Consider the following 8,167-nt stretch of genomic DNA (forward strand, 5'->3'; position numbering starts at 1 on the left):
TGATAATTGGTATATAATTTTTCCTTTTAAAGAATAGTGTCAATGCAGGCAGATCAAAAGCACTGTTGAATAAATGTCAAGGATACTGTTGAATATCAAATGTCAAGTCAAATTAAATTAAATTAGGGCTGCACGATTAATCGTATTTTATCACGATAACGATATCTGCTTCTCTCGATTGATTTTAAATAATCGTCACAATATTGGCCCGCTCTATGAAAATGAACATAATTTGGAAATATTGGAAGTAATATTAGGAATTTCGCTGTTTTATCTTTTGAAGTTCCTAAAGGTTTTACCAGTTTTCATAATGTTGATCAGCTAGAAATGATTTTTCTTTGCTTTATGAAATTTGCCGGGCAATTTGAATCTGGTTTGTCTTATTGCAAACGAATTGTGTTGCTTTAAAATCTAATGTGAATACATATTACAAAGCGCTCACCAAAACCATGTTTTGTATTGATTTACCATCTAACGAAGTTATCATAGTTGGTTAAATTTAAGTCGTTTGTGCCACCTACAGGCCTTTTGGGTGAAGTTGTAGGTTGGTAAAGAACTTGCAAAATAGCCATAATTACATTACTCTTTTTGATAGAATAAACGTGAATTAATAATCGTGATTATAATTTTGAGGAAACTGTGGCACTGGCTGTCGTGTCGATGATGGCCTTCACAATGGATGATCTAGTCGACTCGATCTCTGCTGATACTTCAGGGCTGCGTTGTGGTCGTATCAAGGCGCCGGTCCTCGGTCTCATCTGGATACGGCCCGAATCCGGTTGACTACGGTAAACCTCGGGATAAACAGAAAGACTAATATTAGCGTAGATGCCATTCTTTTTCTGATGTAACGAAGTACATCTGGTGTTATAGGAAGTGTTCCCGGTTCCGGCTGAACTAATTTATGCAGCCTAATAATCCTTTAACGGATTTGAAAATATAAATATTATAATGTGTTATGTGTATGCCAGGTTAAAGAGATGCGTTTTTAGTCTAGATTTAAACTGACAGAGTGTGTCTGCATCCCGAACAATGCTAGGAAGATTGTTCCACAGTTTAGGTGCCAAATAGGAGAAGGATCTACCACCTGCAGGTTGATTTCGATATTCTAGGTATTATCAGCTGGCCTGAATTCTGAGATCGCAATAAACGTGAAGGACTATAATGCATTAAGAGCTCGCTTAGGTACTGGGGGGCTAAACCATTTAGTGCTTTGTAAGTAATTAGCAAGATTTTAAAATCTATACGATGTTTAACAGGAAGCCAATGCAGTGACGACAGAACTGGGCTAATATGGTCATACTTCCTAGTTCTAGTAAGAACTCTAGCTGCTGCATTTTGTACGAGCTGTAGTTTATTTATCAAGCGAGCGGAACAACCACCCAGTAGAGCGTTACAGTAATCTAACCTCGAGGTCATGAACGCATGAACTAACTGTTCTGCATTCTTCATTGAGAGCATATGTCCGTAGTTTAGATATATTTTTAAGATGGAAGAATGCGGTTTTTACAGATGCTACTAACATGGCCTTCAAATGAAAGATTGGTATCAAAGAGCACACCCAGGTTCCTAGCTGACGACGAAAGACTTAACAGAGCAGCCATCAAGTGTTAGACAATATTCTAGGTTATTACGTGAAGAAGTTTTTGGTCCAAAAATTAGAATCTCTGTTTTTTCTGAATTTAGTAGTAGGAAATTACTGGTCATCCAGTTTTTTATATCAGCTATGCATTCTGTTAATTTTGTGAATTGGTAAGTTTCGTCAGGGCGTGAAGAAATATAGAGCTGAGTATCATCAGCGTAACAATGAAAACTAACGCCATGCTTCCTAATGATATCTCCCAAGGGTAGCATGTACAGAGTGAAAAGCAACGGTCCTAGTACTGAGCCTTGCGGTACTCCATATTTAACTTGTGATCGATATGACATCTCATCGTTTACTACTACAAACTGATAACGGTCAGATAAGTATGATTTGAACCATGCCAATGCAATTCCACTAATGCCAACATAATTTTCGAAGTCTGTTTAGAAGAATATTGTGATCAATAGTGTCAAATGCAGCACTAAGATCCAGTAACACTAATAGAGAGATACAACCACGATCTGATGATAAGAGCAAATCATTAGTAACTCTAATGAGAGCAGTCTCAGTACTATGGTACGGTCTAAATCCTGACTGGAAATCCTCACAGATATTATTTCTTTCTAAAAAGGAACATAGTTGCGAATGAAACTGCCTTTTCTAGTATTTTTGACAGAAAAGTAAGATTTGAGATCGGCCTGTAATTGACTAATTCTTTAGGATCAAGTTGTGTTTTTTAATAAGAGGTTTAATAATAGCCAGCTTAAAAGTTTTTGGTACGTATCCTAATGACAAAGATGAATTAACAATATTAAGAAGGGGATCTATGACTTCTGGAAGCATCTCTTTCAATAGCTTAGTTGGTACAGGGTCTAACATACATGTTGTTGATTTTGATGATTTAACAAGTTTAGACAATTCTTCCTCTCCTAAAGCAGTAAATGAAATGAATTTTTCCTCAGGGACACTACAATGCACTGTCTGACACGATACTGTAGTAGACGGTTGCATGGTTATAATTTTCTCTCTAATATTATCAATCTTGCAAGTAAAGAAGTTCATAAAGTCATTACTGCTGTGCTCTTTGGGAACATCAGAAGTTGAAGCTTTATTTCTTGTTAATTTAGCCACTGTATCAAATAAATACCTAGGGTTGTGTTTATTTTCTTCTAAGAGTTTTGAAAAATAGGCAGATCTGGCAGTTTTTAAGGCCTTTCTGTACTCAATCATTTTCTCTCTCCACGAAATGCGAAATACTTCTAGTTTTGTTTTCTTCCAGCTGCGCTCCATTTTTCTGGCTGCAGTTTTTAGGGCCCGAGTGTGCTCACTTGTACCATGGTGTTGGATTAAATTCCTTAATCTTTTTTAAATGCAAAGGAGCGAACTGAATCTAATGTGCTGGAAAAGACAGAGGCAATAGTTTCTGTTGCAACATCGAGGTCTTCTAAGCTGTCTGGTATGCTAAGGTGATGAAACTGATCAGGAAGATTATTTATAAAGCGATCTTTAGTGGTAGAAGTGATGGTTCTACCATATTTATGGCAGGGAGGCAGTTTAGCCTCTTTGACTAAATGTAGTATACACGAGACTAGATAATGATCTGAGATGTCGTCACTCTGCTGCAGAATTTCAACAGGCGTCAATATCGATTCCATGTGACAATATTAGATCTAAAGTATGATTACGACAATGAGTGGGTCCTGACACGTGTTGTCTAACACCAATAGAGTTTAGAATGTCTGTAAATGCCAATCCCAATGAGTCTTTTTTATTATCTACATGGATATTAAAATCACCAACAACAAGGACTTTATCTGCAGCTAGTACTAACTCTGATAGAAAATCAGCAAATTCTTTGAATAAAGTCTGTATGGTGTCCTGGTGGCCTGTATACAGTAGCCAGCACAAATGTCAACTTACATAATGTTACGTAAAGCACCATCACTTCGAAGGAATTATATTTGAAAGACTTTTGACTAATACTGTAAATATTACTATAAATTACAGCAACACCTCCCCCTTTGCCTTTCTGTCGAGGATTGTGTCGATAATCATAACCTTGAGGGCTAGGACTCATTTAAAGTAATATAATCGTCCGGTTTTAGCCAGGTTTCTGTCAAACACAGCACATCTAGATTATTGTCTGTGATAATATCATTTACAATAAGTGCTTTTGAAGAAAGTGATCTAATATTTAACAATCCAAGCTTTATCATTTGTTTATCATTATTATCTCGATTTTTTATTTGTTGAACATCAATTAAATTTTTTCCATTAAATGGGTTTGGAAGTTTTTTGTTTTTATTAATTCGGGGTACAGACACAGTCTCTATTTGATAATATCTAGGTGCAAGAGTTTCTATGTGTTGGGATTTATCTGACTTCTGTAACGTGAGGCAGCTAGCAGACGGTCGGTTTAGCCAGTCTGTCTGCTTCCTGACCTGGGCCGTAGTTTGTCATGTTTCAGCTCTAAGACTATGTGCCATATTACTAGAGAGAAGAGCAGCACCATCCCGGGAAGGATGAATACCATCTCTTTTCAACAGGTCAGGTCTGCCCCAAAAACTTTTCCAATTATCTATGAAACCTATATTATTCTGTGGACACCACTTAGACAGCCAGCCATTGAGTGATGATAATCTGCTAACTATCTCATCACTCCGACGAACAGGAAGGGGACCAGAGCAAATTACTTCTCCTGACATTGTACTTGCGAGTTCACACACCTCTTTAATGTTAATTTTAGTGATCTCCGACTGGCGAAGTCGAACATCATTTGTGCCGACGTGAATAATAATTTTAGAGTATTTACGATTAGCATTAGCCAGCACTTTTAAATTTGCTTTGATGTCAGGTGCTCTGGCTCCCGGCAAACATGTGACTATGGTGGCTGGTGTCTCTATTTTCACGTTCCGTGTAATAGAATCACCAATTACTAGGGCACTTTCAACAGGATTCTCAGTGGGTGCGTCACTGAGTGGGGAGAACCTGTTTGATGTTCTTAATGGAACGGAAGAGTGGTGTTTTCCGCGACTAGGCCGCCTCACCGTTACCCAAGTGCCCTGCTGCGCGGGCTCTACAGCCGGAACCGAACAATGTACAGAGTTCACTAAGCTAGTCGCATCCAAAACAGTATCTGAAGCCCCTGCATTCTTACTATCCTCGATTAAAGTTTGGATGCGTGTCTCTAATTCTGAGATTCTCTCTGTCAGCCTGACTATTTCCCTACATTTATGACATGTAAATCCCTCATCGCTGACAGAGAGGGCTATGCTAAACATGTGACAGATGGAACACGATATAACACTGGGAAAGGATGACATAACTCACCGTGTTTGTAGACTGATCCGAGTTGCCACAGCTGTTTGATGAACGCGTTGGAAGAGAAGCGCGCGAGACTGATGACAAGTTAAACAAGCTAGCGAGATGCAAACGCGTTGTAACAGCGATTTAGATTCAAAGATTACAAGCTGGCGACGTCAGATTAATGTGGTGGGCAATAGTATATATATAAAGTAATGATAATATAAGCAACAAAAAGTACGAGATTCAATAAAAGTAAGAGAAAACAAAGCTATACGGAGATACAAAACACTGAGCAGCGAGGCAGAGAGGCAGACAGGAGCAATCGAGCAATCAGACAGGAGCCAACAATCAAACAATCAGTACGTCACGGTGCTTCCCAGATCAACTCACTGCATAATGAACAAATCAACAAGGCAGACAAGTGCAGGAGCGAAGCCTGCACTGCGTTCACTACATCAACAGTTCAAATTCTTAAATAAAGTCGTTATTTTAGTTTTGTTTTTTGCGCACAAAAAGTATTCTCGTCGCTTCATAACATTAGGGTTGAACCACTGTAGTCACGTGGACTATTTGAAGGATGTCTTGAATACCTTTCTGGACCTCAAACGGTGCAATAACGTTGCTGCCTATGTGTGTTTCAGATACCCTTGGATTTCATCAAAAATATTTTAATTTGTGTTCTGAAGATGAATGAAGGTCTTACAGGTTTGGGATGACATGAGGGTGAGTACTTATTGACAGAAATTTCATTTTTGGGTGAACTAGCCCTTTAATGCAAAGAGTTGCTCCTAACGACAAAATTCCAAGAAAATTCTTAGAAAAATCGGTGTTTCCTCTTAAAATTAAAGAAAAAAAATCCTAGTTAAGGAAAAAATAATTCAGAAAGTATCTTAACCCTTAAAAGAGGTCTTAAGGTCCAAAATTGTTAGGAGTACAGAAGAGGACTTTTAAGAGGCTTAAGAGTTTCTTTAGCAGTGGAGAAAATGGACGAAACGTGAAGCGGGAGAAGATATGTGTTGCACACAATGCATGACATTGAGTTAATAAGACACTACATATTAGGTCATGCAGGGATCATGTTTGTGGCCATTGTTATTAGAGACACGCTAAAATCTCTGACACAGCACAAAAATGCCATAGCACCAGAAATTGATGTAATCACTAACAGATTTGGCAACTAGAAAAATGCAACTATGCAGCAGTGATGATTTAGGTCTGTCACAACCTTCTATAAGCAAAGTGATCACACAATTACAGCAATTTCAGAACCTCTTATTGTGTCGCTGTTCATTTCCTATCAAATACGTTAAGTACAACATTAACAGCATGGTAAATAAAAACTAAAGAATATATATACATACACTATATTGCCAAAAGTATTGGGACACCCCTCCAAATCATTGAATTCAGGTGTTCCAATCACTTCCATGGCAACAGGTATGTAAAATCAAGCATCTAGGCATGCAGACTGCTTCTACAAACATTTGTGAAAGAATGGGTTGCTCTCAGGAGCTCAGTGAATTCAAGTATGATACCTTGATAGGTTGCCACCTGTGCAATAAGTCCATTCTTGAAATTTCCTCAATACTAAATATTCCATAGTCAACTGTTAGTGGTATTATAACAAAGTGGAAGCAATTAGGAACAACAGCAATTCAACCATAAACTGGTAGGCTACGTAAAATCACAGAGCGGGGTCAGCATATGCTGAGGCGCACAGTGTGCAGAAGTTGTTGTGGCAGATTCGATGTCTTTTTGTCCCTTCAGATCTGGTCTCGTAGAAAAACTCACAGAGTCGAAGTTCCAGGTCTCAGAAGTATTTAACTTTAGTGTCAAGCAACAAAGTGAGATGCCAGCTCCGCATCTGAGGCTCTCTTAGCCAGGGCACAGTTTTATACCTTTTTCTTATCTCTTAAAAACACACCAAAGTAATATCATTGGCTGGTAATATTCACCCTTACAGTTATTTTCCATGATATCATCTACAGGGGCTCTTCTCCCACACCTTCTTCCCATGTACTCCCTGACCTTTCTGCCATAGTCATTTCACTAATATAATTGCAGGTGTTGCTTATGTAAGAGAATTTTCTTAGTAAGGGTGGCCAGCTTCCAGCTACTGTACATCTTTTGACTTCATTTCTCATGGGCTTTCTGCCAATTTGATGGTCAACCCTTTTCCCATGGGCCAAGTGAAACATTGTATCAAACCAGTCAATACACCCCAGAGGCAAGATGCCTTCATATGACACACTTAACAATGGTCTTGTTCATTTGACAGCCACCTGTTGTCTGGTGGAAATTTACCAACAAATATGCTCAGTGGCCAAGTAAAATTGTTTGACCCTTACAGTTACATAGGCCAAGAGGCCTCACAACGCTTCTAGCTTTTATAGTAAGCAAACAAATTCTACAATTGTTTTCTATAGAATGGATAAAATACTCCATCATATCCCCCCTCTGGGAATCTCTTAATTCCCACTTCCATTTACCTTTTCCCAGAGTGCAACCCCACAAGTCAGCCCTCTCATCTTCTGTGTCAGGATCAAAAGTGGTCCTCCTTTTCACTACCAAACGGCTGCCTCATGTGCCTGTACTCCAGAAGAGGTCAGAGTCAAACATCACTGCCCACAATTTTTACTAGGGAAGTGTAAAAGGCTCTGCCACCCTAACTAAACACTCTAGGGGGTCAACAAAATCAAAAACAAATCAACAATTTGTGTTAAAGCATGTGCGTGGAATATTGTGGCCTTGTCCATGGTTGTCATGGTTATGTAGAATATATCAGTGATTAAACTCATTATGGTTAATATAAGATTATTAATTTTGGTGCACTGGTTTTCCCATGGTGTCAGAGGAACTCTCAGGCACTTCTGGTGGTCTGGAGCATTATCTGGGCTGCTCCACCATTGCCAGAGGAACCCTGGTTCTTCCTAGGGCACTGTCTGGTGTTGGGGCTGACAACGGGTTTTTAAACCACCAGCAGAGTCTGCCCAAGCTGCCAAGCACTGATGTGCTCGTCGATCCTTTCTTCTTTTGAGTTCCATTGGACTTTTCAGTAGGTTAGTAAGTACACATTACAACTCCAAAGTAATGATGAGTAAATTAATGAATATAGTAATAAAAGAAATTTAAGAAAACATTTTTGTCATTTCCCTTTAAATCTGGTTGCATTACCTCATAACACGGATAATGACCTGTCGTCCCCTCTCATTCATATGGTATAATATAAGTATAATAATTTGAAAAATAATAATAAATATAGCTGCAAGCAGCAAT

The sequence above is a fragment of the Megalobrama amblycephala genome, linkage group LG14 (genome assembly GCF_018812025.1).
Source record: "Megalobrama amblycephala isolate DHTTF-2021 linkage group LG14, ASM1881202v1, whole genome shotgun sequence".
NCBI lineage: Eukaryota > Metazoa > Chordata > Actinopteri > Cypriniformes > Xenocyprididae > Megalobrama > Megalobrama amblycephala.